The sequence below is a fragment of the Malurus melanocephalus genome, unplaced genomic scaffold (genome assembly GCF_030028575.1).
Source record: "Malurus melanocephalus ecotype Western Australia unplaced genomic scaffold, MMel_1.1 scaffold_209, whole genome shotgun sequence".
Lineage (NCBI taxonomy): Eukaryota > Metazoa > Chordata > Aves > Passeriformes > Maluridae > Malurus > Malurus melanocephalus.
Window position 1 is genome coordinate 966,238 of NW_026623441.1, and position 27,008 is coordinate 993,245.

The 27,008-nt window shown below is 39.5% G+C and overlaps 1 long non-coding RNA gene across 4 annotated transcripts in view; it reads left to right on the forward strand.

Annotated features, from left to right (window-relative positions):
- LOC130578073 (uncharacterized) overlaps positions 1-27,008 on the forward strand; it is a 194,596-nt gene extending 167,588 nt beyond the window's left edge. For all 4 annotated transcript variants that reach the window (XR_008965844.1, XR_008965842.1, XR_008965845.1 and 1 more), the window contains exon 5: positions 26,866-27,008. This is a non-coding gene — a long non-coding RNA (uncharacterized LOC130578073). The remainder of the gene's footprint in view (positions 1-26,865) is intronic.

The window sequence follows — 27,008 nt, forward strand, 5'->3', positions numbered from 1 at the left end:
TGTAGTTTAGTTCTTAAGATACAGACTTTTGATGAACAAATGCAGGTTACTGTGATGAATGTGGTTGTTGCCTGTTGTGACACTAAAATTCCTTTCATATTTTGAGATTCCCTTCAATATTTTGAGATTCATCCATTTAGACTTATATAAGCTGGAGGTGAGATCTGAGAGGAATCTTCTTTTAGAGTGAGGAGAGGGATAGTTGTAGCAGATCATTTCTGTTCCAAATATATGTTTGATTCTTTTTTGCAGCCCTGGCCAAAATCTTYGTCTGTACTTGCATGTACATCAAATTGTCAAGCAAGTATAATATATTATTATACTCATTATTTCTGAGTCTCCTGGTGTAATGTCAAATCATGTGATRCTTGTGTTCATCTGCACTTTGTCTTTATGGTGACATGGATGGCAAAGCCAAACAAGAGAAATGAGAGAAGGAGTCCTAGTTTGACAATGAGGTCTGTGCTGCATTTCTTTAGCTGGTAAATTGAATGTTAATATTAAATTTTGCTCATATTAATTATCTTTGCTTGTATATGTTGACTTGGTCACTAAGTGTCGATTTCTCCRGTTATTTGCTTTACTAAATCATCCATTTCTTTATTTGGATATGAGATATAGTGCTTCATAGTTCTGGGTGTTAATCTTGTTGTCTAAATCAATCCCTACGTATGACATTGATCTGTTTGGCATCTCTTRAAAGCATTCTGCAGATTTCATAATCTCATTCATCCTTGCTTTGAGTTTCCTCATATGAGAACAATTASAGTTTTAGCCAAATACACAATGCTGTCATGTGGAAAGAGCTGTGACATATCAATATTGATTGCTGGTGGTGATTCTAACTGTACCRACTCAAATTTGTCAGTGTTTTCTGTCTGAAGTTGCTGCATTTATGCTTTGTGCACCAGCTTGTTGCTGTTAGCTTCCTTGGTGTTTCTTAGGTTTGTGACTATTTTTTTCTTTAAGTTAGGGCTTCAGTTTTGCCACATGTCAGTTAGAGTAATTTCCCATTTCCTCTGTAAAATTAGATGCTGGAAAGATGATTCAAATTTCCCTCTGCCGCACAGGTTGGCTGATCTGGCTGGCAGCAATTCTACCCCAGGGAGTTCCACRCATGGATGCTATTGCTTCCAGTTATGAAGCAGGGTACCAGCCCCAGTTCCACCAGTCTTCCTAAATTCTGAATCCACCRAGAACAGCTTGAAGCTCAAGAGGAGGCAAAAATGCCAATTTCAGCCCAGAGACATGGCTGGGATCTCCACCTAACTCTGAGCTGAGAAAACAGAGGCACCACCACATCTGCCTCTTCCTTCCACAGGTGGGAAGGCAAACACAGAGCATGGGAGGTGCCTCCCCTACCTGGAAGGGTGAGGGGAGGTTTCTGAGGGGACATTTGAGGGTCACTATGGCTCTCAGCAAAGGCCAGTCCCAGTCAATTCTTTGAAGAAAAAGCTGGCAGAAGTGTCACCCCCTCCCCAGGAGCRGTGCAGTCTCCCCAAGTGCCACACATCCCCCAAAGTGCTCTTTGCTTTAGTCCTCAGTCTTTTTTCTGCTCTTACATGGAAGCTGTTAGTGTTAGCTGAAGCACCTTAAATGGGCTGCTTTGTTAATTTCTCCCTCAGTACAAAGCTGAACTTTGTCTTAAGTAAAATACAGTTCTATGCAAACTAATAATAAAACTGCAACCTCTGTACTCAATTTTTCCCCAAGTGGCACAATCTCTAGGTCTTTATGGAGTTTATTATGCTTTATTCCATAAAGAACATTTTTACTTTCAATGTTTTGTGTGCCTGAAATAGGAAAATATTTCATGTGATGTTTGGAAACAAGAGTAGCTATGCAATCTTTTTAAAAAAAAATGTCTTTTGACAACCTCCATAAGATTTCTAATATATTTACTTTGAAATTATTTTGGATTCACTCTATGGTTCCTACAAATTAAAGCTGATACAAGTCATGTGTTGTATTAAGTACTCCCCCAAAAATTCAGTTACTTTTTAATCACTGGCCTGTCCAAACAATGAATTTGTTTCTCTGTTATCTGGATAACAATGGCCAGCCACAATGTATTTTGTTTTATTCTTTTGAAGTACTTTCTTAAAAACTTGCATTTCACTCTGATGAAACTTTTTGTAAACTGGTAAACATCTGAATGTAACTAGGGAATTTTAAAAGATTTTACTACTATCACTATTGTAAATTTTGTAACATACAGAGCCATAAAACTCTAAAATGAAAGAAACATTAAAAGCCAGCATGTTCTTCCGTAYGCAAATTTTCATTGTTTCCCCAACATATATCACTTAAAAATTTTCTAAGGTTATGGCTTTGGCTACCAAAGAATGTTAGTGAGTGTTCGTATTGAAAGATTGATTCTCTTGATCAGAATTTTAGTTACACAGGGGAAACAGTGTAATTTATTCCGAAATAAATGAATCAAACAGTGTCATTTAAAATGTGGTTGTAAAAAGTGACACTTGCAAACATGAATTCCCTGTTGATTTTCAGTCTTCTGGAGAGGGAAGATTCAATAATAGCAAAATAGATGTTTTAAATAGACATAGACATAGGTAATAAGTATTAAAAAAATGTGCCATAAAATGTGCCACACTCTCAGTATCATAATGCCATAAATAAGCTGCSTGTCAACAAAAAAATATTTTGTGAKGTACTSTGYATCTTAATGTGCAGACAATGCAAATGAGAAATAAGAGTTAATGAAATACGGATATTGGCCGAGAACAAAATAGGATGTTAAAAAGCAAAAAGATTTCAGAACAGCTGTCCTGTTGTGCACAGTAGTGAAATGAGATTGAGGTTTAGTTCAACACAACTTAAAAAATTTCTCACGCTAGTGTCAGAATATATTCTGCTACATATTTTTTGATGAACTTTGTATGTGAATAGCCCCTGATCCTGCCAAAATATTCTGAGATTTGCCTTTTGATCCATCTGAAAAGGGACAGAGAAAAAAATGTCTCCACATTTTAAAGGGCAGCATTTAAAGGTACGTAAAATAACAGGAGTTAGAAAGAACTTAAATCTGGTGCTTCTGTTTGGTCATTCATAACAGGAGGGTTGGAGAATGCATCCATGAAAGGCAAGAAGTTTGAACAGCTAGAAAATTTTGTACTGTTATTTTAAATAAAATGCAAAAGTTACATTTTKAAAATACAGCCCTCTTAGGTTGTCYTACCATTGAATGCAGTTAGTGTACTCTCAGAGATGGTCACACCACTTAAAAGCAAAATTAATGTTATGAATCAGACATTAGCTGATGAGCTGCTGGGATGGTGGAAAGAGCTTTGGCCACCACTTCTTTGAAGGAAGCCCTGTCTCATTATGGATAAACCTGCTGGAGGGATATAACTGGGAAGAAGGTGATGTGTGGGGCTCACCTCAACAGCCCCTCATCGGCTGGGCCAGTCTGGGATGGGAATGGGCTCCAGGAGGGCAGATCCCATCAGTTTCTGTGTGTCTCTACCTCCACCTGCCTCTAGGCTGGCACAATATGCTGGAGGGACATCAAGGAGCAGCCCAAGTGTGCAGGGTCCCAGAAATCCTTACCCAACATGGCACTGAGACTGCCCAAAGAGCCCAGACTGGCTCATGCTCCAGCTCATGGGGTGGTAGGAAGTTTCTCTGAGAAATTGAGGTAGAAAGAGGAGCAGCTTTGTTCCTCTGCAGCAGCTTGCTCTGCCTTTACAAGTCTTCAGRTCCTCTTTCTTCCCACTCAGAAATCTCAAGTGGTGGGTCCAAATCCCCATAATTTCACTGTGGTGGTGTTACTTTGCACATTTATGGTGCTTCCACAGACCTTCCAGGGAAAGAGCTCAGGGAGCCCAGCATTTGGAGTCCCAGAAAATTTGAAGGTTCAACCAGTTCAGAGAGACAGACAAGAAGGAAAGCAAGCAGAAGGTGTTACCTAATCCACCATCATGAGAAAATTTTTGGTACCTCTTTTTAGCTCCCTTCAGTTTAGGGGGATAAAACTGCTGAACCATGCCTCAGACTTCTCAAAAAAAAAACAAAAAAACAAAAAAACAAACCCTGACAGGACAAACTTATTTCTAAATTATTGGAATAAATATATTTCTAAACTAAAAGAAAAGATAATAGTAGCCAAAGACATACTTTTGGACACTTTATCTGCAAACTGTTTTCTGAACACAGTGAAAATGTATCACATCTGCTTTAAGTGTCACATTTTTTCCATATAATAGTCCTTTCATTATTCATTTTTAAGCTGAAAAGATGTATTGTGAATGGARCAAAGGACTTCTACCATTATACTTTAACACTACCCCATACAATTCACCTCTGACTTATTTTAAGATGCTTCTGSCTTTCTATTACTTTATAGGTGCTATTTATTGTGAGGAATTATCCTTAATTTTAGGGAATAGCTGTGTATGTAACCACAACATACAGATTTTTTYTGGTGAAATTCTTCCTTTGTTTACAGTTGCATAACTCATACTAACCTCAGTTAATATGGAAAAAAAAATCAAGACATTTTAGAACTCATATCTGGATTTAAGATCTCAGCTTAGTTGAATGTAAGTCCTAACTTTCTCCTATTTTAAGAATTTATTTTGAAGTTCCTGCTTTTGATTGGGGCTATGARTTTAAATACCTCTCAAAACTGTTAACCAGTGTGATATGCTTTAAGCCATGCAGTCAGAATCAGCCCTGAGGATGGCCCTGGACCATTTCCTTCTGTTGGTCTCTCTACCTGAGCTTTCAAACCTTTCTCCTGATGTTTAAACAGTAATTGTTGACTSTGCAGGCCTTTTGACACTAAAGAAGTCTAACAGCAAAGCAAAAAAATGCCTTTTTAGGTGAGACACTTCTGGCCCATCTGGTATTCAAAACAGAAACAAATTCTGAATGCTATAAGATAGATACAGAAATATGCATAAAAATGGAAAATATGCCTTCTCATGCCTTCYTCAAGAGATAAAATGCTGTTCCATAAATGAATACAAAAGCAAATAGACTTCTAATTGCAGCACTTGTAGAAAGCAAATTATGGTTTATTTTGGTTTTATCACCAAATACCATTTTATTGTTCAAAACTGCTAGCACCTCTGTTTTTATCACGTTATTCTTTCCATCATGAAACAGTCCCAACCCCTTCTCCAATCCCTTTAGGAAGGATCATCGCCTGCAATTACAGGTGGAGAAGTTGTGTCAGAAGCTGTGTTGGAGCAGGCAGGACAATGCTGGGAAGGTGTCCTGGCTGGTCCTGCCCTTTCCTTCTCCCCACCCCAGAGCCCATGGCCTCCTTCACACACAGCTCTTCGTGTGTTCCTTAGAGCTGGGCTGCAGCCCCAAGGAGATTGCTGAAAAAGCCAAGTGTGCTTCCACAAATGGTATTTTGACCTTTATCACAACCCCCAGTTCCTGTGGGTGTGGTRAAGTTCCTTTAAACATTTGGGCTTTGTTTCTGTTGTTAAATAAAATTTGTCCAGGGAGTGTGTTTGACTGTGGCTGCTGAGCATCTGCGCTGCCTAACTTTGAGTGTGCTCCCTGGTTGTTCTGACCTGTGCTCTTTGGGGCTCTCTAAGGCAATACCCAGCCCTGGCACTGGGAAAGCAGGGAGCAGGAATCGGTTTCAGGGAATACAGATAAGCCTGAACCTAATTTAAAGGCCTCTTGCCAGGACAGAGCTTTGAGGTTCAGCAGACTCTGCACTYTCCAACATTGCTGTGTCCTCATGAAATGTGTGCATCAGATTCACAAGATCGAAGTTGCATTTTGGGGGACCTGCACATTATTTCAGCCATACCGGATGAAAAAAACGGACCAAAATTGTATCTATGTCTTAGGGACACCATTGCATAGTGCAAAGGACAGAGCTGGGATGGTAGRAAGGGCTAAGGCCAAATACTGCAGATGCAGTCAGACTGTCCTCCRGGCCAGGAATATTCTCTGGATCTGATTTATTTAGCAGCCTTGACATTGTGTTAGAATCCAGCACAAATATGTTCTTCCTACTTTAAAGTTTTAATGTARCAATTGCTAGTCCTGTTTTTTCTGATTTCTTTAGACTTAAAATCCCTCTGTGTCATGCCAGATGACTTTTGTAGAAATCTGGCAGAAAATGAACCAGATTTAATATAAAACAACAGTGAGAGTTTCTTTATTAAGTTATTGCAATACTTTGTTCAATATTAAATATTTAAGTAATAGTTTTAAAATATTTAAGTAATAACAAAGAATCAAGGTTAATTTCTCTTGAGCTGGGATGATAAAATATTMAAAATATTTTAAATTTTTTCTCTCTTTAATTTTTTTCTGGCATTGCCAGTGTCTTTAAGATCTCAGTTCAGAAATTTACCCAAACCTCAGGAAAGCCTATAGCAATTTCACTCTCTTAACATGTAACTTAGCAATAACAGTCTTCCTTCATCATTCAGGCAAAGCGAAGTTGTTCTGCTATTGATTTAAAGGTTGCAATGAATTCATGTTGTCATATAGAACACTAGGATTGTTACAGGTCTGAGGTTTCCTCCTGTTAGCCAGAATGCACCTTGAGAAAAGCTGTTCCTGTGCTAATGGAATTGCTGCTGTTTCCAAAGTGGGAGGTGCTCGTCTTTACCTCCTACCAAATCGCAGAACTGCATCCAGCATGGAAATCTGCTGGCATCTTGGTCTGGGTGTATATTCATAAATACTCAAAAAATGTGTGCACAGCCTTGGTAGTGACTGGAACCAATGAGTTACTCATGTGCATCTGAAGGTAATTGAGATTCTTTTCTGAGGGTTTGCTCTTAGGAGCCAAAAAGTTTTCATGATCTAATGGGACTTTGTAAAACAGGCTGGTGTTATAGAATTTTCTTGTCCTTTTGCCCAAAATAGCCCTGTAACTKCCTGAAACAAGCCTTCAGCATTTGGGGTTTAAACTGTGCCTGCCATTCCACKGCTGTATCAGAAATGTAGGTTTGACTCTTCAATCTTTTGGTGCCCACAACATCTTGTTAATCAAGCTTTGGAGTGAGCTGCAGATAAATGCTGGGGACTTCGTAGAAGAAATGTTGAAAGTTGCTTGAGCCRGCTGATTCAGGATATACTTTGAGGTTTGGCATTCTCATAAAGAACATTTCATGAAYACAAAGAAACTTCAATGGAAATGTTTGGGAAGCATGAAATATACTTTAATCAACTGTAGAAATTTATAAGGGAATAAAAGTAAGTGAGAATCTGGGTCATACCRCCGAAGATTCCATTTCTATACAATTCAGTCTTGAAATCTAATTGAAATAATAAGAAGCTGGTTATCTCTGAGGTAAATCTCCTGACATGAATCAGTGTGTAAATTTCAGTTGTTTTGATCACTTTTAGTTGTTTGGGTGGGGTTGGGGTGTTTTTTTGTTTGTTTGCTTTTCTTTTTGTTATTGCTATTTCTATTAAGTATTGTTTCAAAAAGAAACAAAAAAAAATAAACCTCAGACCCATTAACTTAGAAAGGCACAACAGTAGATCTTTTTACTATAAATCAGTTCAATGCTAATGTATTTCACAGAAAGAAGCATGCTTAGGTCAAGACTGCTAAATCACATTAAGCATTAAAAGAAGTCTGTAATTCTACAATGAACAATACTAGCAATCACAGTTTAACATCTGCAGAATATGAATCAGAAATATTTTATTTTTATGCCAAAGAAAATGTGCAGGAAAATTAATTTCTCTGATGGAGACAAGAATTTTGAAATGAGAAGTGAAATGGTAAACTATTTCTCTCTCTTTGGGATTTTTTTTCTTTTGAATGTGAACGTTAAAGGAGAGTGGGCAGAAAACAGTTTGTACATGTTTCAAACCCTCTTACCTGGCACAGCAGGTGTGTTCTTTATTGACTGACTCTTTGAATGGGTCAAGAACGAGTATCCTGAAGGTGGCAAGTTGAAAAAAGAAGAGAGAGTTTTAAGGCYCTTTCCGATGTGTAATGCAGAAATTCTTTGCCTTGTAGCTTCATTTGAAGACAAACATAAATATTTTTATAACAGTGAAATTACCCATTGCTAAGTCTTAAACTCTCTATTTCTACCAAAAGTTATTACAAAAAAAATTTATTTCCTACAAAAATTGTGGATTAAAATCCTAGGGTTGCTGTTTTGCAGGAAAGCACTGTGGCTGATCATGGTGTTGCMTTCTGGTCACAAATTTTCAAAGGTTTGAAAAGTTTCGGCTTGACAAACCCAGCCTAGGACATTTAAAATCATTTCTCTGACCCAACCTTTGTATAAATGGCAAATTTATTTATGCACAGGGAAGGTGCTAGGGCACATTAGGGGCTATTTTCTGATGTCAGTGTTTTTGTCTGCTATGATGTACTTCTGCATTAAGTCCAGATGTTATGTAGCAGATTTAGTATAAATAAAATAAATGTGTTTCAGCTTGCCTAGTACTGGATTCCCTAAGCTCTGTGCAGATGCCTTGGCATAAAGAGCAAAATCCTTTTGGTGAAATGTGRTCACAATGGATGTGATTTTCGGAGGTAAGTTATGTTTAGCTTTATTCTGGTGGCTCTAAAGTCTATTAGAGGCTTCYATCAGTTCCAGGGGAGGTAGAATAATTAGGTGAACAGAAATGGTTTCTGATGGACTGATCTTAAAGCAGTAGCTGTTTTCTGTAACAGGTCTAACCTTTCTGCCTTTGGYCAGAACAGGCTGTCACACTCTGAGTTGCTTAAAGGCTTATTTTGAGGGATGTTCTGGGATACTTAGACATAAAAATGCTGTGCCAACTGCACTGCTTTACTTATGCCGCTTGTTAAAGAGAGCCCATGAAATAATGGCTGCTGCTCATACAAACAAAACTTTTCCTGAAGCCTTTGCCCAATTATATGGTTCATTAGACCCCGTGCCCTCATGCATTCATCTTCATGTCTGCATGGTATTGTTGTGTGTCTAAACGTGGAAGTGTTCGAAAACAGGRAAAAATAGCAATATTTCTTTGTGATGTCTCCAAACATATCTCCGGTCAATGGAAGGCATAGGTGAGCACCGATGCCAGCTGCCTGATGGATATGTATGCTCAGAGTTCCCTCTGAATGAGTATGGCTCAAAAATTAAACCTGTTCTGGAATTTAATATCATCAGGTTCTGATGCAAACATCATTCCTRAATGGCAGGAGTGCTATTCCCCCATTTAACAAGAATAAAGCATCAGTGCTCATTCTCTATTCACAGAAAGAAAAGCAGAAGTACATATACTACCTTCCATTCTCATCATGAGGTTCTAAAAATCGGTGCTACATTGTGAATAAAGCTTCAATGCCTTTTTTTTTTTTTTTTTTTTTTTTTTTTTTTTTTTTTTTTTTTTTTTTTTTTTTTTTTTTTTTATTTATGTCCTTTTCGTGTCCATGAACTGGAAAGTATGAAAGCTTTTCCTGAGTGTTTGTTAGGTTGCTTCCACACAAGTAGGGCAGCTCCTTTCACTCCCTCGGTAGAGGTTAGTGTTTTAAAAGCTGAAGCCTATTAGGAGTTCTGGTTATACATGACTGGCTTGTGTGATGTCTGCTTGTACAATACGTGGCTACAGAGTCAGCCAACTCCATCTTGCCCAGAATGTTTTCCAAGCATAGGTTATGGAGGCCAAAACAATTTTGGGTTAAATAAAATAGGCTAACCTACTTTATAGAGCCTTTTACACACCACGCTTTAAAGTTGCTCTCAATTCAGATTCTTATAATTTGAAACCTTAAAAAACATTATGTGGAAACCATCAGAGGAGCTGAAACCAAGGTCTAGAGGTGCAACTTGGAAAACTCACTGCCCYTTCTTTTCCATTTCTARTCTATTTGAATGTCTCKGAAGGGGACTATTTTAAAATTMTTTTTCTTGCTACTCAAGCTTTCCTTGAAACTTACGAGTCAGAAGAACAATTTCGGAGACTCTGGAAATGTAATCATAAATATGTAAATGTAATCTAGAAGAATGGGCACATAAGACATGTCAGCTTAAATAAGACATGAGGCAGAAATTTTCAACCTGCCASTTTGAGAAAAATGTTGAAATAATGAATGGAAGCTATTATTGGTTTTTAAGGTATTATTTATAATTTTGATTAGAGTGTGGGAGGATGCATTAGAAGGAGGATGCATTGCAGGTGTCTACTGTGTCCAGTGCTGTGCAGGTGAAATATGCATTCTATGTGGCAGTCTCTAGTCTAACCACGGCATTTAGCAYATGTCTTCATGAAACACCAGTTTTTATCCTAAAATACTTCTTAGAACCCATGGAGCTTCATAAAAAAAACTAACAGTTCAGGAGCTTTAACACAAAATTTTGAGTTTGACAGGTCTCAGTGTTCTGGCTGTGCCCACAAGAATTTCTACCTGTGGCTTGTGAGCTGCTGACTCTCTAACTATTTATGGTAAATAACTTGCAATTGAATGCTCTAATGCTACTTGCCTATTTCCTGTTTAAGGTCTAACCCCTGAAATGATTCTCAGGGTTATACTTGTTTTGATTTCAACTCTCAAATGATAAAGACAGAACCTATTTAAATTAATACAAACTGACTTTTTTTTCTTACCCTCACACAGCTGTTATTTATTTATTTACTTCTACACAGCCCCTAGTGTTAAGCGAATACAAAATCAACTTTTTCCAGGGCAGACAACTTTCTGCCTTGTCCTTGTGCTGCAGAACTCCCCACAGTGGCACTTGCAAGCTCAGGTTTCCCATTGTAACAGGGCTGGGCAGAAAACTTCACTGTACAGTGTGAGCTTTGCTCTGRCTGACTCCATCTGAGCAGGGCAGAGGCTCTTTCCTTCTGCCCCTTCCCTGTCCGTGGTAAATCTGTGCCTGTCWGTTGTTGGTGTAAACTGTTGCAGGCTGTGACAGGGTGCCCCTCAAGCAAGAAAGCATCAAAAATGCTGGTTCAGTGTAGTTCTGCTGCTGCTAACAATGCTGCTCATCTGCTTGGCAGTGCTTCAGAGATCTGTTCAAAGTGCAGATCAGTGGAGAAGAGGGCATTTTGGCATTAAGTTTTYCAGGGTTCATATGGTTCCAGCGATCTTTGCAGGGTCATTCAGGGACCGAGGCTGGGACATGAAGGATGGTGCCACGCCCACCTTGGAGATGTGGGCTCTGCATCCTGGGAGCTCAGCATCAGTATCCACCAGCAAAGCGCTGTCAGACATACTTGGCACTAGGCACATCCAATTCCCAGCAAAGCACTTCAGCATCTGCTGAGGCATTGGGTGAACAGGGAAAAAATATTAAGACTGTAGATGGGGTTATGGGCTTTTTTAAATCAGGTTGTTGTTTTCTATATGCTTTGTTTAGCATGAGCCTGAGAGACTTTTGGACTTGCTGAGCACTCATTGCAGGAAAATTCAATAGGAGCAGCAAATGCAAAATGCTTGCAAAAATGAGATCTTTCCCAGAAAACAGCAAAAAGGAGCTGGCATTTATGGAAGCTTGTGTCCTTAATGAATAAAACAGAAACTGGGAGAAAGAAATCCAGCAAACTCTACTCCTAATGTACCAACAGGGTATCTCTGGTTTCAAYCAGGCACAAATAAGCATGAGAGGACACAAATTTCCTAGAAGCTGACCAAGGAGAGCAAGTGATTTATCACCATATTGAGGAAAAGTGGGTTTGAATGAGCTTCCATGAGCCGAGTCATCCTTTGGACTTTACTCAGGCCCTGCTGAGTTCAGAGGAARTCTAACTGACTCTCACCAGGTCAGATTCTCCTCCTATTAATGTTATTGGGAGTTTTGCCTGGATGTAACTGACAGAGGGTTCAGACAGAGTTATCACCCACAGGAAAGCTCCCCCCTTCCCCAATATATATCATTCTATAAATATAATATTAATATTGAGTGGTTTAATTTCAGTAGGTATTTCCCAGCTGTTAAACAATGGTCTTATAAAAAGGTCTAATAAGAGACATATGTTTTTGTAAATATATAAATAACATGCTAAAGTTACCCTTCAGTTGTGTTAACAGGACTTGTTCTTTCTAGCACCCCACCTTTCCAGGGAGTTTTCCCAGTTAATTGAAAAGAASKGTGGGGTGCAGCCCYAARAGCCTTTTGTCCACCATATCCCAGTGCTTTCCCACATTTCAGTGGCAATCACGAGTCCCAGATTTTGAGCTGTATTGGATATATTTCCCCAACAGCATCTGGCAGCCTGGCAGAACCTCCCAACCTGTGGCACTGACAGCTGTTAAGTCCCTTGGAGCTGCTTCATGCTCCAGTAGCAGCGTGGCTTTGCTGTTTGTCTCAATAATCCTGYTCACATGGACACTGCACGCCTTTGATCCTCACAGTTCAGCTCTTGGTCATTTTCTGGTTGGCTGTAGAAGCACAGATCTCTTGCTGGGATGCTTGGGCAGCGACTGTAATGCAGAAAATATTCCAGCAGTCGCCTCAGTCTTTAAATATTGGTGCCAGATGCTTTTCCCAACATCCAGATTGTCTGGAGAGGGGCAGAACTCCTCACCCCAGCCCTGGGTAGCCACCAGGCAGGGTGTCATCATTGGGATGGTGGGAAGCGGAGCTCAGTCTGAAATGGCTTGTCTAGGAACACAGCTAAGAGCGCTGAGAGCAGCAAAGGAAGGGAGGAAAGTAAGGCAGCAGCTTTTTGTAAAAAATCCACACAAACAAATGTGTGCATATATACTTGGGTGTGCAGGCATTGCTGTCATCAAACTGTGCACTTCTCCTGCTTCCTAAAAGCTTTGGGTCAGCTGAGCTGTTGCCTTGAGCGACTGGAAAGTAGATTTGGCTGAAATTTTCCACTTCAGACCTTGAATGGATTTTTATCTTTGAAAGCTTCAGAGGTGTATTTGCACTTGCTCTTTCCTCACCACCTCTGTTTGTTTGCAATAAGGTATAACAAGAGGGGATTAGCACAAGGAACAGAAGCACTTCTGGGTGGTGAAGGAAGGGTTAAGAGRGAGAAGGTATAAGGGAGTTGGAAGCAAAGCAGTGTGGAGAAGAGCCAACACAGTTCTCCAGTAGAAGAAAAAAGTCGTAATTTTTGCCAGTACCGACTGACGTGTTTTGCACCGTGTTTGGGAAGAGAGGCACAGAGCAGGCAGCAGATAGGACGTGCTCTACCTCAGCAGTGCTGCTGCGACCAAGCAGCTGAAATAAGAAAAACAAACTTTCTTCTTCAACCGTTCAGCTGCCTCTGCACCCTGTTACCAACCCTGTCCACAGCAGTCCTGTTGAAATCTTGCTCTGACACAAGTTTCTACTCGGTCTTAAGCCCTCCAAAACAAAAAGTCTTCTTAATTTTATTTGAAAAGTTCCTCAATTTCAAGCAATTTCTTATGCAAACAATGTTTCCCAATAAAGTTTTGAAAGGTCCCATGAAACACATCTTTCTAAAAGTATTCTGGTCATGTCCCTTGTCTTTGATGGTAAAAGGCAATGTCTGCATAAAACATAGTGCTCTGATTTGGAACATGTTTGAGTCATCCCATATGCTGGTATTAATCAGCACAACCCCACTGAACTGGCTCAGCTCCCTTCAGGAAAATGCCATCTAGAACTTGGTTTAGCAACATTGCGGCTAGAACCCAAGATTTATAGCAGTGCTCCATGGATATTAGAGAGATTCACTGGTGTCTCAGTCTCGTCTGCTGAGCATGAGGCATCCACATTTTCTGCAGGTGTCAAGAAACCTGAAGGTCATGTTCTCCTTCAGGAAATTTGGAAGAAGATATTCACTGATGCCTTTACTGCTACACAGTAAATATAAACACCTACACAGCTATGTACGTGCCAGATGGGGAATGGCTATTGGAAGAAATCTGAATTTGCAAATATTTAATTCAGTTCACTGTAACTTTCACAAGTAGCGTCACCCCACTCTTTAATCTACTTGGAGTCATTAGCTTTGAATTTAYGCCCAGTCTGGGCAGGTCAATGCTGGGTCCATCTAAGCCTATCTTTACGTCAGTTGTTGCTACACTGACAGAAGTATGGCTGTGATTTTTTCCAGTCTTCCGCATGTTGAGAAATTCTGGATATAGCGTGGTGTGACTCAGATCACAACCATCACTCCTGAGGAAGAGAARGAAATGTTTCTGAATTACACCACTTTATGAGCACTTACAGAGACAGAACTTTATAATCAGGAGGTCATCTTTTGTTGTCTCCAACACTGAAATAAATAGTTCTAAAACAATTATATGACTGGTTTTCTAGTTGAGAGAGAATAAAGCTATTACTGTATTTTAGATAACTATGACATTGTTTCATCGTGTACAAACAAGCTGTGTAGCAAGCAATGTTCTATTCAGAGTAAGCAGTCATTATAACTGAGAGCAGGAAAAAAGGCTGAATGTAGAAAAGTTCATTATACTACAAGTGTGTTATTATATTTACAGAGCTATTGTATTTAATAAGAAGAACAGTTTGTATCCCAGCAGGAGGGAATATTTAAGTGTTCTAAATTATGGTCAAAATGTACACGTGAATTGTTTTTTCCATGTGCAGCAATTCTAGAGCCAGTCAGAAAATTAGAAAGAAAATTATTTTTTTGTTGTATTTTATGTTTTTTCAATTTCTTTGATTATTACAGACAATTTTTTGTAATATTTTATTATTTGTTCTGATAAAAAATTGTCAGGAAAGAAATCCCTCTTCAAATACCCAATAATTTMTGTAAGGCAAAAAAAGTTTATGCAGGGGTATGTTTATAAGCTTATATTTTCTTCCATGAAAAACAAAACCATCTGAATATTAATTAAAATAGYTTGATCATTAAAATCCTCTAATCATTACCACAGACACTGGCCCTGGTTCAGGAAAGTGTTTAAATACATGCTGGTTTATATTTTTCTGTCTCGGGGACTTTCCTAGGTCCTAGTATACGCACATGAGGATTCTTCCCAATTTCAGGTCCTCCCCTTGGACTGGTGTTGGCAAACCCTCGCCCCCACATGCAGACAAACCCGGGGTTTGTAATACAGCTTCAGCTACAAGACACAATTCTTGTGTTCTGATTCTGAAACTTTTCACTCRTGAAACAGAAGGCTGAGATATTTTCCTATAATGCAAAGTTGCACGTTTAACTCACTGTTGTTTTAACCCCCCTGGAAGCCTGAGACTGAAGTCTGTTTCCTTGCTGCCGCAGAAGCTTTGTTTTTCCATTGTGTGTGTGTCCTGGGTTGTTATTGTAGGGTTGTGATCTCGGGCTGTTTGGCTAGCTGTGTTTCTTTTTTAGTTTTAGTTCAGTGAAGCATTTGATCTGAAACAAAGTGAGCTACATGTGAACTGAWTTTTTAAAAAGCACAAATTTGGCACCTGGTATGACTAAATCCGTAATTTCTGGATAATTTCTTTGACCTGCTATATCCATGACTTCTGGATAAGTTTTGGTACATAGAGGCACTTCCCCACACAATCAATTTTCTGTCTGGTGAGATTGCTTTGCTCCTCACTCAGCACCGAAGTAGCAGCCTGAAACACATCTCTCCTGGGAGATTAAAAAAAATAAATAAATAAAAAAAGTAAAAAATAAACTCTGCAGTGCTGTATCAGCACAAACTGGAACCTTTGCGAGTGGATTCCGGGAGCGGGACACTTGTGAGTGGAATTGCTTCACAAATGCCGAGGGAATGAAAAGGATGCGTCAGTGCTTCGTGCAGGCAGCAGCCCGAGAAATGCCTGCCGGAGCCGGGTACCAGATCCCCAGGTCTGGGGGATGCTCYGGGGCACTGAGCTCCGCGGCGGCGTTTTGGGTTTTGGGGAGGTCTCGGCTGACCCCTGGTGGCTGCCGGGCCGCCCCCGCCCCTCCCGCCTTCCTTCCCCGCAATCCCTGCAGCTGCCCCGGGGATCCGCTTCCACTTCCCCGCTCCATTCTCTTTAGCAGTGTTAGATCTCAGCCTCCCCCTTCATGAAAGGCGGCCTAGAATCCTTGTGCAGCTTTTTTTTTTTTTTTTTTTTTTTTTTTTTTTTTTGTTTTTTTTTTCTGGTTTTGACAGTTTTTTAATACTTTCAAAAGAAGTTTCTATACATATAAAGAAAAAAAATACTTAAAATTTGAAAGAAACTCGTGTCTCCAAACTGTCACAGAAAAGGCAGCAATGCAACTATATGTCTGCTATTAAGAATCCATATTGCACAAAATCTGTCTTCATTTTCTTGCAGGTTTTCTTGGAAAAAGTAGAGCAGAAATACATATTTATAGCCTTTCAGCACACATAACCTTTTTGACTCTCCAAAACAAAAGCTTTTCCGATTTTCGACAGGTATTAGGTTTGGTTTTTTGTAAGAGCACAGAAGAACCTCTGTTAGTATAAAATCCTCAAAACAAATTGATCTATGAGTAATTAAAATCAATGCAAGTTCAATTAAATCTATGATCTATGAGTAATTAAAATCAATGCAAGTTCATTGAATCAGACAGACATTTAGTGCCCAGAAAAAAAGACAGAGCAAGAAATAAAAAAAAAATAGAGAGGAGATGTAGAAAAAAGATGACTAATGCACCTTAATACCAAGATTGTTCTATGGGTGTTTTCTGTACAATCCTAAAGAAAGGATCTTATTCTATCCTTTGGTGCTGGAGTTTTTTCTGAGTTAGTCAGGAATGCATGGGTGTTATTTAGAGTTGATATTATACAAGTAATTCCAGATCCAGTCCTGCCTCGCTACACAGGACCTGAGCACATCTTTTGTGTGTGTCACACTTGGTTCAGTCTCACAAGCACCAGTTTCAGTGCATTTGCCATATGATTTACATGATGTGTGTATAAATGAAAGAAGAATTAGGTCTTTTGTTTGGGTTTGATTTTAATAGAGAAAATCTGTAAAACTAAACTAAACCCAGTGGAACGGCGGACTTGCATTTCTGTGTCCTGCAAAAAGCATCTCCYCACTCTTATTTCTTTAATTTCCATTCAGGATTGCCAAGATACATGCAGTACGTGTAAGGAAGCCTTCCTCATCTCAATTAGCAGCACCAATTTGTTATGTAGCAATCTCCTATTTTTGAAGGGGCTTGCTAAAAAGAAAATCCCATAATCTTGTCACACATATAAAGATAAGTAGCATTCGTAGTGGATTCATTATCAAAGAGATCAGTGCAGTTGTTGTATTCCCACATTCTTATTTCTCCTTTCGATGTATTCCAAGCTCTTTTCCTTTTTTTTTTTCCAGTCCGAAAGTGTTGTATACTTTTCATGAGACCTTTCTGACCAATTCCCACTAAATCAGAAGGGTGAAGTGAACAAAACTGGCTGTGTTACAGCCTTCTCCTAGTGGGCCATTTGCAAAATGTTTCCAGCCTTTGAAAGAAGGACTCTGTATATGTACCCACAGAGGTGTAAAACYGTCCAAGAGAAGCAGGCAAAGCACAAAGCAGAGGTCAGAGGGTTTGATATAGTTTGTTTTSCCTTTTCAGTCATTCTTCATGCTCCCTTGACACTTCGTGTTGTGCCAAATGTGTCTTCAGTAATGAACTCAACCAGTCACCTAGATGTAATCCAGAATTTGGCCCAAAATTAAACTTTTGAATTAGAAAGCTTTTGTACTGGCAGTTGTACCCTTCTTGGGTTTTTTTGTTTGCTTAAGGGATGGAGGCAGGCTCTCTGTCCCTGCAAATGATGGAGCTTCATTGTCTTCCTGAGGCATAATTGGTACAGAATAAGGATGAAACTGAGACCCTTTGGGTTCACCTCTGCAGGTGTTCCAGCTGCTGCACTCCAGCTTTGTCCCTGTAAAGTGCACAGGTTCTTATGTCAGACATCATTTATGGAATATCACACTCCCATTCCAGGTATATGAAGGATATCTTTGGGCACTAAAAATCCTAGTTTTATGGCATCTGCCTGCCCTATGAGTTTTGCAGAATTTTAATCTTTGGTTTGTATTGCTGTGAATTGATTTTGCTTTATAAGGTAAGCTAAAGTCCATGAGTCACACCTTCCATTGGGCTGCAGCCTGGATGATGTGGCCATTTCATACCWGATGCACATGAGGCTCTTTGTCTCAAGCAAGTCCAAACCTGAATTAACAGTATAGCTGAGGGGTAAAGGATGTGGTTGCACACGAGATGACCTCCAGATCCTTGCTGGGTTTTACCAAAAATCGTGTCTGATGCAACTGTGGAATGATGAACAGAACCAAAAATGACACAGATCTTTGTTTTAACCAGGTCTTCAAATGAAATCTTCATACAACTTTTTTCTTGTTTGCTGTTGTAAGTAGCAAAAGTGTCTTGGGTCTTGAAAAAAAAATCCAATTCAGCCATTATGAGGTGAGGATCTATGCAGTAGAGTATGAAGAAGTTCAGCTTTGGCTGACCCAAGTGTTTACCTCCTGGCCTTAAAAAGTGTGARAAATTGTGTGCTCCCTGATGGTGTACTGATGAATAAAGTTAACAGAATTTTTAATATAAKATGCAACCAGTGGATCCAAATCTATTACTGCTTTAAAGTATGAAATGGATACTCTATCTTGTAAAACTAGAAAGTTTTTTGTTGGTAGCCATGGCAATTTACAGGTATTTAAATTAGCCACAATGGAACTGCCTAGCTCTCTGATGCAACAGAAATATTTTGAGACTTCCCATGAAAAAATTATTAAAGCCCTGSAATATAGAGAGTCTAAAGTTCAAACAAGAAGAGAAAGTGCAAAGTTCTATCTGCATTTCTATGAAATTTCATAAAATGGGATTTTACACTGCRTAATAGGACCTACTGCTTCAACCAAAATAAGGAACGTATTTTGATACGTTCATTAAATGCAAAGTATTTGTAGATACTGGTGGCAATTAGGTGTTGCAAATGCAGTCATCAGTTTGAAATTGAGCATATAAAATGGTATTTTAATAAAAAATACAGTCACCTTGKTACCTGAGTCTACTCTTATTGTATTCCATGGCAGACACTCTTTGCCATAGATTGCAGCCACAGGTTAACAAGGGAAATTTCAAGGCATAGAATTAGCTGCAGGAAAGTTCTCCCATTATTGAATGAATGCAATAAAGACACAGCAAAATTTACAAGGAAAAATTTAATAAAATATTGACTATAAAGGCTACAACATTCTACGCCTGCTCYATAGCTTATATCCAAAACTGTGAGTGTTCAAAAGCCCATGCAAATTGGACTTAATTTACTTTGCTTCTATTTCCTTCTTCAGGAATATGAAGTGAGCACAATAATTTTCCTTTATTTTATCTATAAATTGTTTCCTATATAGGAGCTTATTAAAAAGGAGGCAGGGTTAGGCTGTCCAGGATGTTAGAGTGATTATGTCTTGGCAGCACAAGAAGAGGCTGAGTCCAAGGCCCTGACTGTTTGCTAGAGTCTCGCCAACACCGTGGATTCCCCTGATCAAGCTAAGAAATGTATGGACAGCGACAAGTGGACACTTTCCCAGCTCTATTTTTGTCATTTCTGCCAAATGACAGCTTTTGGTAGGATATTAATCTTTGRCTGTGTAGAGGGCAATTGGAATTGYCAYGCTGAACTGTGCCAGGGATCACCAAGTTTCTCTGTTAAGTTTCCATACAAAAGAAGTTACTTTCACTACAAATATTTCTATTGTGAAACAAGAGAGGGGGAATGAGGGCTGCTAGAGGGGCTGTGCTCTCTGTCTTTTTTTCCCAGGAAAAGCTCTTAGGGTGTAGGGGACACAAATGGCTGCTCTCCAGATGGTTTTTAAGATAAGGGTCTAACCCACAGACACAGAAATTAAGCTAACTGTATGTCACATCTCTTGGTTATTTATCACATCCCATGACAAAGTACCCAGATGTAGCTGACCAGCTGGTAAGGCATTGATTTTCCTGTTGCATTCCATGACTCTTTATCAGTGTGGTTTGGACTGGAAATGGCTGTGAAGAACCCAGTTTGCCAGTCTGTGTACAGAAATCCTCTCCTAGTGCAGCTGTGGTGGGTTTCATCACCAGGCACTCCGAGCAGGGAATCCATCAACACCCCATAACCTGTGGGTTATGCCCTTTTAGACTCTTTAACCCCAAGTGTSTGCAAACAACAGACATGCATACCCCTCTTGAGCATCTGAGAGCATCCATGGAGCTAAACATCCATCCAAATTGCCCCAGAGAGATCTGAATAATGTTCCTACTGAAGGTTCATCATGGGTTGCAACTTCTCCTATGATCACAGTTTTCTGGAGAAATGGTCTGTCAGGGGACCTGCAACTAGTTAATACCAGCTCAGGAAGGAACTTGCTAAYTCAGGATGGACAATGTAGTGTCCATCACAATGTAGTGTCGGGGTAGTGGTAGCACTTTGACTTCCATGGGCCCGGGTTTCAATGTCTTCTTCCAAAAAAAAATCCTTGGAAGTCAGAGGAGAGTTCTGGCCCAAGGGAGGTGCTCTGTATTWAGTGTTTTGCACAGTTTTACTTCTGCAATAGTTTATAGATGAATGGGGAAACAATGACAGGGACAAAGTATATTACTTATGAGTAGAATGGTCCAACTGCTTCTGAAYCTTATCTGCCATTTGCCTGCATCCTTGTTATCTTACAAGCCATGGTGGTCCACAGTGAGTTCCCCTGTATCCTCAGYCACTAGACAAAGTGACTTATAGTTACTTTAAAACTGTGGTGTTGGTGTGCCAGCATTGTCAGTGACTCCAGGCAGTGATTAAACACAGAAGTATTTTTCCCTACATTTATGAAACATAAAGATATTTGTTTTGATTCCATCACTGTCACCTCATTAGGCACCAGGAAAGTTAGGTTATACATTGAATCAGTTTTGCACTTGGTTTTGTTTACTTTTCATAAATTAACATGGTAATTCACTGTAATAAAATTCTTCGTTTACACAAAGATATCAAAAGGCATCGTCCATTATTCTCCTTAATGTTACAGCTTTAGAATGTGCCATGAAAAGCTCTGTTTATATTGCAGCTGGATGGAGCACTTACCACAGAGCGTCACATCCCAGATATGCCCCACTGCTCTGCGGCAGAGAAATTCCAAATCATCAAGGAAAAGAAACAAGGATCCCACACAATTACCACCACCCCAAAAAAATCACCTTCTCCATTAAAATTAATCCATTTTACTGGATTAATTATCCTAAACCCTGCCTATTTCCATTTGCATTCCTSTTTCTTGTCCTAGCAGGTAGCMACGAGGTGCACTCCCACAGGCATGAGAAGACTGAGTCCTGTTYCCTGCATGGTCACCAGGGCTGTTCMCARTCATTAGAGCAAGRGCATCTGCAGTGAAGGCAGCACAGAATTTGGACAGACTGCACTTTTATCATAGCAATCAACTGACCCTTTATCATCAAAGGCATGAAATGCTTTTCAGTCCCTCTGTGCCTTTAGCAAATTTTGGATTCGGGGTGCCCTTCCCTACTGACCCAAAGTGGTTTTGTTCTCCAAACAGAAAATGGTTTGTACTGCCTCTAATTGCTGATGCTGCTTGGTGTTTGCAAGCCTGTTRTTTCTTTCTGCTATGTAGCTTTGCTTTGGGGTTTAAGGCTATAGAAGAAAATATTGTTCACTTCTCACATGTGGAAGTGAGTTACTGAGAGCAAAACAAAGTCTAGCTTAAGCTTCTGTTTCTTCTTTTCTCTCTCTTTCCTCTTTAAGGACTGTTTATGTTTGCATGRCCTGCAGGGGAACTGGAAGTGCACTAGCTGATCCAGCAAAGCACAAAACCTCCACAAGTATGTGTGCTTTATTTGTGCCTCCTCTGAACTTTTTTTGGGGGGAAAAAGAAGCAGGCAGAAAAAGGAAAAGATCTGATGGGTTAAAAATTCACTATTGTGCTTTACATCAGATAACATTCTGGCCTATATTTGCACCAGCCTCAGCTGATGTCATTGAATGGAGAACACAAGGCAGATGAGATCCAGTCATCCTTTGCCACAGCATACAACAAAAGCACCCACAAGAAGATATTTCTTCTGGGCTTTCAACATTAATTCTTTAAAAAACAGGAGACATATTTTGAAAGATGACTTCTTTTTGGAAGTTTTATGAGCATGTATGAAACATACACATTAAAAAATCTCATAGGTTTAATTTTTGAGATTAAAGAATAAACATTATGGCTCTTAGAAATAGTCTAGCAATTAAACCTTTCATCTAAAAATATACAAAAATCTTGTATCCTTGATGGATGACACGATGACAAAGAGTAATTTTTATTGACTTTGTGTTATCACTCATTCAAGATAAGGGGCAATAAATTAACTCTGTTCTGGAAATGCACAGCTTAGAGAAAGGTTTATCACACCATTTCCAAATGTGGTTTGTGGAGCACTGGATGCAATTCTTCTCCCAGCACATGGGATTKCAGAGGCTGTAACACAGGAAGGATCCAACCCCGTGGCAGACAGAAATGGGCACAGCAGATGTGGAGAGCTGACCCGAGTCCTGCAGAGGAGGTGCCACTGCAGCCACTGCAATCACAGTGCAGGAAAGGGTTGAGCTGCCAGGGGAAGGGTGATCACAAACACATCTGAGATCTTCGGCCAAGAAAACAGGAAAATCAGGAAAACATGGACCAAGAAGTGTTGAGATGTTAGGGATTACCATACCCAGGGAAAGCTCTCAGCACAGCGAAGGGTTGAGGGGTTGAGCAACATTCTCCCTATGGAAGAAGCCTTGCTACCCCATAAACCGTGTCCCCAGGCTGCCCAGAAGCACATGAGCAGGTGGCTGGGGCCATCCTCCCCCACCCAGATGGTCCTTTGCCTCTCTCCCACTTCCCTACAGGTTCCTCTTGCCATGAGGGCTTCTCGTTGGACTTGATCCCAAATCCACACAGTTTATGGAAAGGTTTCTACTAAGGTCAACTGCTTTGGTTTGAGTCAGTGCACAGAGGCACTCCTGAATTTTGGGAGTTCAGGGTGAAGTCCTGAACCTCCATCCCATGCTGAGAGAGCCAAGGAGGATGGTGGCAAGCGTGGCAGTGCCTGTGAAGGACYAGAGTGGCTTGAACTCTTTCTCTACCTTCCCCCTCCTGCGTTTTAGGGATTTTTATGGGAAACACGTTTGTAATGTATTCAATTGCATCTATGCAGTGGAGAATTAGATTGGCATAAAGGTAAACAACTGGCAAATTATTCATAACTCAAAATCTGCCYGATGTTTCTTTGTTCCAAAACTTTAGAAATTAGAGACTGCTCACCAGATGTTATAAAAGAAATTACTAATTTAACTGCTAAACTGCTAAAAGGCTCACTCTAGCAATATTTTCTTGCAGAAAATGTCTGTGTCTTGTTAAATGTTTATTGAATACTGTAATTATATTACATTTGCTGTTAAACAATATTGACATTTTTGAATAAAAAGGGGTGTTTTTTGTGCGTGTGGTTTTTTTTTTAATCCGGGCAGGATCTATAACATGAACATCTGGTTGCAACCTAATGTGTGGCATTGAAACAAAAAAAAACCCTCCCCACCCTCAAAGAAAAAAGCCTTCTGCCAATGTTTTTCTATGTGTATTATTTTTTCAAAGTAGCTCAGGCTTTTGTAGCACCAGCAATGATTAAGTACCAGGACTTTCTCACTATCAGCAAATGTTTAAAGGCAAGTAACTAACAAAGCTCCAGCAAGCTGATGGCTGGTGAAATAAGGATATATTTAGCAATGAAACAGCTGTTTCTTGAGCAATAACCCAGCTGCTTGGCTTTGAGAATACCTGTTAGAGTTATTAATCATATTAAAAAGTAGGGGAAAAAAAAAAACCCTGACTCTGGAAGGCATGAAACAGACTTTTTAATTTATTTTTTTTTTAATAAAAACAGGTTGCTTTGTCACTAAAACAAGTGCAAGGGGGGAAAAAAGGGGGGCGGGAGGTTTGAAATGTTTTGGAAGTACACAGGTATTAAAATATTAATATTAAAATATGAAATAATTACATATTCCTGTCAGCTGCCAATCAAGTTCCTTATCAKCATTTAATGGACTATACTCTTGTAGAACTCTGGCAAAAGGCTTTGTAGCATAAAAATTTCCCTATTCCTTCCCTCCCCTAACTCTTTCTGTTGAATTACTGGGAAYGATTCAGATGGGATATTGACTAGCTGCACCACTCCGTGTACATTTAATTTTTCCCATTTCCTATTGGGTAATGGAAGACAGAAATTTGGCTCCCTTCAGCCTTGGGATCTATCCATAACTCAAAGAATGTGATTTCTACTGGAGGCTAGAGTAAGGAATAAAATAAGGTATAAAATTCTACCATCTAACTGGAATGTCAAAGACAGACTTTTATTTCATAGGGTTTCCCTGTCATGCAGTAGATTTAATCAAGAGAATCAATTACAGTGTGCTGGTCCCAAACAGATGTGAGACTCAACTCAAGTATTTAAACTGCAACTCAAGTACTTAAACTGCAACTTTTGCTATTCATAAAGCTGTTCCTGGCTGGGAACATCTTCAAAAACAAAAGTTTTCTTGTATGTGGATAGGACCCGATCCTGGCTGCTGTATATGCATAAAAAGTAATTCTAGTGGCTCCATTGTTATTCCAGGTGGTCCCACACTGCACAGCTGGAACCACTGCAAGAAAGGCCCATGTATGTACAAAGCACATGTTCTTTGGACAATGCATTAATTCACTAAAAAGTGGATAGATACATTTCTTTTGGCTAGGTTTTTGGATTTTCTGRCTTGAGGTATTTGAGTTTTCTTTTGCTTTACGTATTTTTTAAAAATAAGTAAATAGAATAAAACTCACGTATTTTAAACATCATAAACCTGAGTTATTTTTTTTTTTCAGCTAGAACTGAATATAGCAGTACGTTAAAATCAGAATGCAATATTTTGACCTGTCAACATTACATGTTTCATTTACAGGAATCTTGAATTGGAGAAGCTATACTTTTTTATTTGTATCATCACTGGTATAAAACCGCCTGTGTGAGCAGAAATGCATCTGTTCACCAATGAAAATAGCTCAGACTTCCATCAAAGAATTAACTCATGCATTGAAGGCTACATGGACTATCACAGCTGAAATCTGCTCCCATTTATCATGGTTTACATTTTTTGYATTAAGAGTAATCTGCCTGCTGTACTGCAGAATGACTTGAGGGTCTGGCACCGTTCCCTCCCAGACTCATGTGATGCAGGATGAATGTGCACACTTTTGCCCTGGGGCTGGATATTCCCTTGCCTCGCTGGATATAAGCTTACCTTTCTCCTTGCAGTCCTGTGACTTCGTCAGACTTGAGAAGGTTTTGGGAAGGAGGCAATTCATTAGGAGAGCACATCATGAGCCCCTTTTAGGCCACCCTCAGTATTAACCTGCTAATGATACCATGACATCCAGAAAATAAATCACCTCAGCAGCTAAGCATATGATAAAAATGTGTTTRGACTCAGTGAATATAATGCCAAGGTATTGTGCCCACATACACGCAAACAGCTCAGAGAGAGAGAAACCAGCACTAAGATAATCTATATATCAATGGAATAATTTCTACCTTGCAAAGGGTACTTTTGTTTTCAGATTCTCCATTTCCCCTGGAACAATGCCATGACCTGGCTTGCACATGTATTTTCATTGCAAGGGTTTCTTGAAAATCAAATTGAGGACAAAACTTGCATTGCAGGTAACCAAATGCCCACATTATTTCTGGTATSTGAATGGGTGTAGTTTAAGTCTGATTCTTATGATCAAGATGCCAAAGACTTGTAATTTATTCTGTAGAAATATATATATATTGGCATTAAAAAGCATCACTGAAGGTTAACAGAAATGAGCCAGGGAAAAGGATTCCATAGGAAAGGCAGCAGCCAGTGAGGACTGAAGCTTGTCTGGATCACTCACTGTGCTGCTCCACATTCCCTTTCAGGGCTGCCTGGTTTCCCCTGAGGCTGAGGGTCCTGTGCAGAGAGGTGAACGCGGCAGATGAGCTCTTGCAGTGRTTACGGGGTGCCCTGGCAGTAACAGTGAGAGTCTCCTGCTGGCTTCTGCAAAGGGCCTCAGCCTCAGAAAGAATAAAACTTCTTGAGGTATCACCAACAGCAACAGGCCTGGCATGCTGGCTGTTTGCCCTTTTTCTTTCTCTTAAAGAAACGTTCAGTGCTGGGTATAATTTAACACTTCATACCATTATTAAACATTATAACGTTTACTGTACTATAATCACATTTGTAGTTTTATAAGTTATTAGATTCATAGATATATGCATGCACACACTATCTAGAAAGGGTTAAAGAAGAAAAAAAAAATTAATTGCCTAAGTGTAATCATTAAGAAAAAAACAACCTTGCTTGTTGTTTCTGAGCATTTTCAACTCTCTGGAGCAAATGAAGATGTCCATTTTTTATGGAGGTGATACAATGTAAATTTTAAAAAGTTCTCAAGAGCTTTTTAACCAGCCTAATCATTGCTGAGGAGCTACCCAATGAGCCAAAGGAGAATTAAGATGTTTTCCAGGATATTAAACTAATCTGACAGACTGCCAGTTCCCAAAGGAACCCTTCCAAGCCCTGCTTGCTCTTTCTCATTCATTATATGGAAAATCACTGGCGTATATTGTCATTTCAGTTGCTCCTCATGGGATGGATCCCAGAACCAGAGGGGAGTTTCTGTTCTCATCTCCCATCTTGAAGCTGGATACTCTGCCATTGTTTGCCCACGTGCCAGTCTATTGAAATGCAAATGCCAAAAAATGTTAAAGGCTAACGACATAATCAATATATTCATCATCTGTAAAATGCCATATTTTCTGATGGTAGGCATTCCAGAAAATTAGTGCTATACAAATACATGAGAAAATACTGAAATTAATGATTTCTCTGTAGTTTTAAGCCCTTTTTTGTCCACACATTTCCAGGCTGATCACAGTTGGCTTGTAATTTTGCAGAATTCTGCAATATTTGTGCATTGGCTTCTAATGCATAGCATTTACCATTAACTTCTTTTTCAGTCATTGTTGGTGGCCCACAGAGAGCACTGTTCCTATTGCCTGGCTGGATTAATGCCCTTGTGAAATATTTGTGATCACAKCTCTGTTAATTGCACTAGAATGGGAACAGAAWAGTCTCCAAACAGTGAGCATCTATTTTTAAG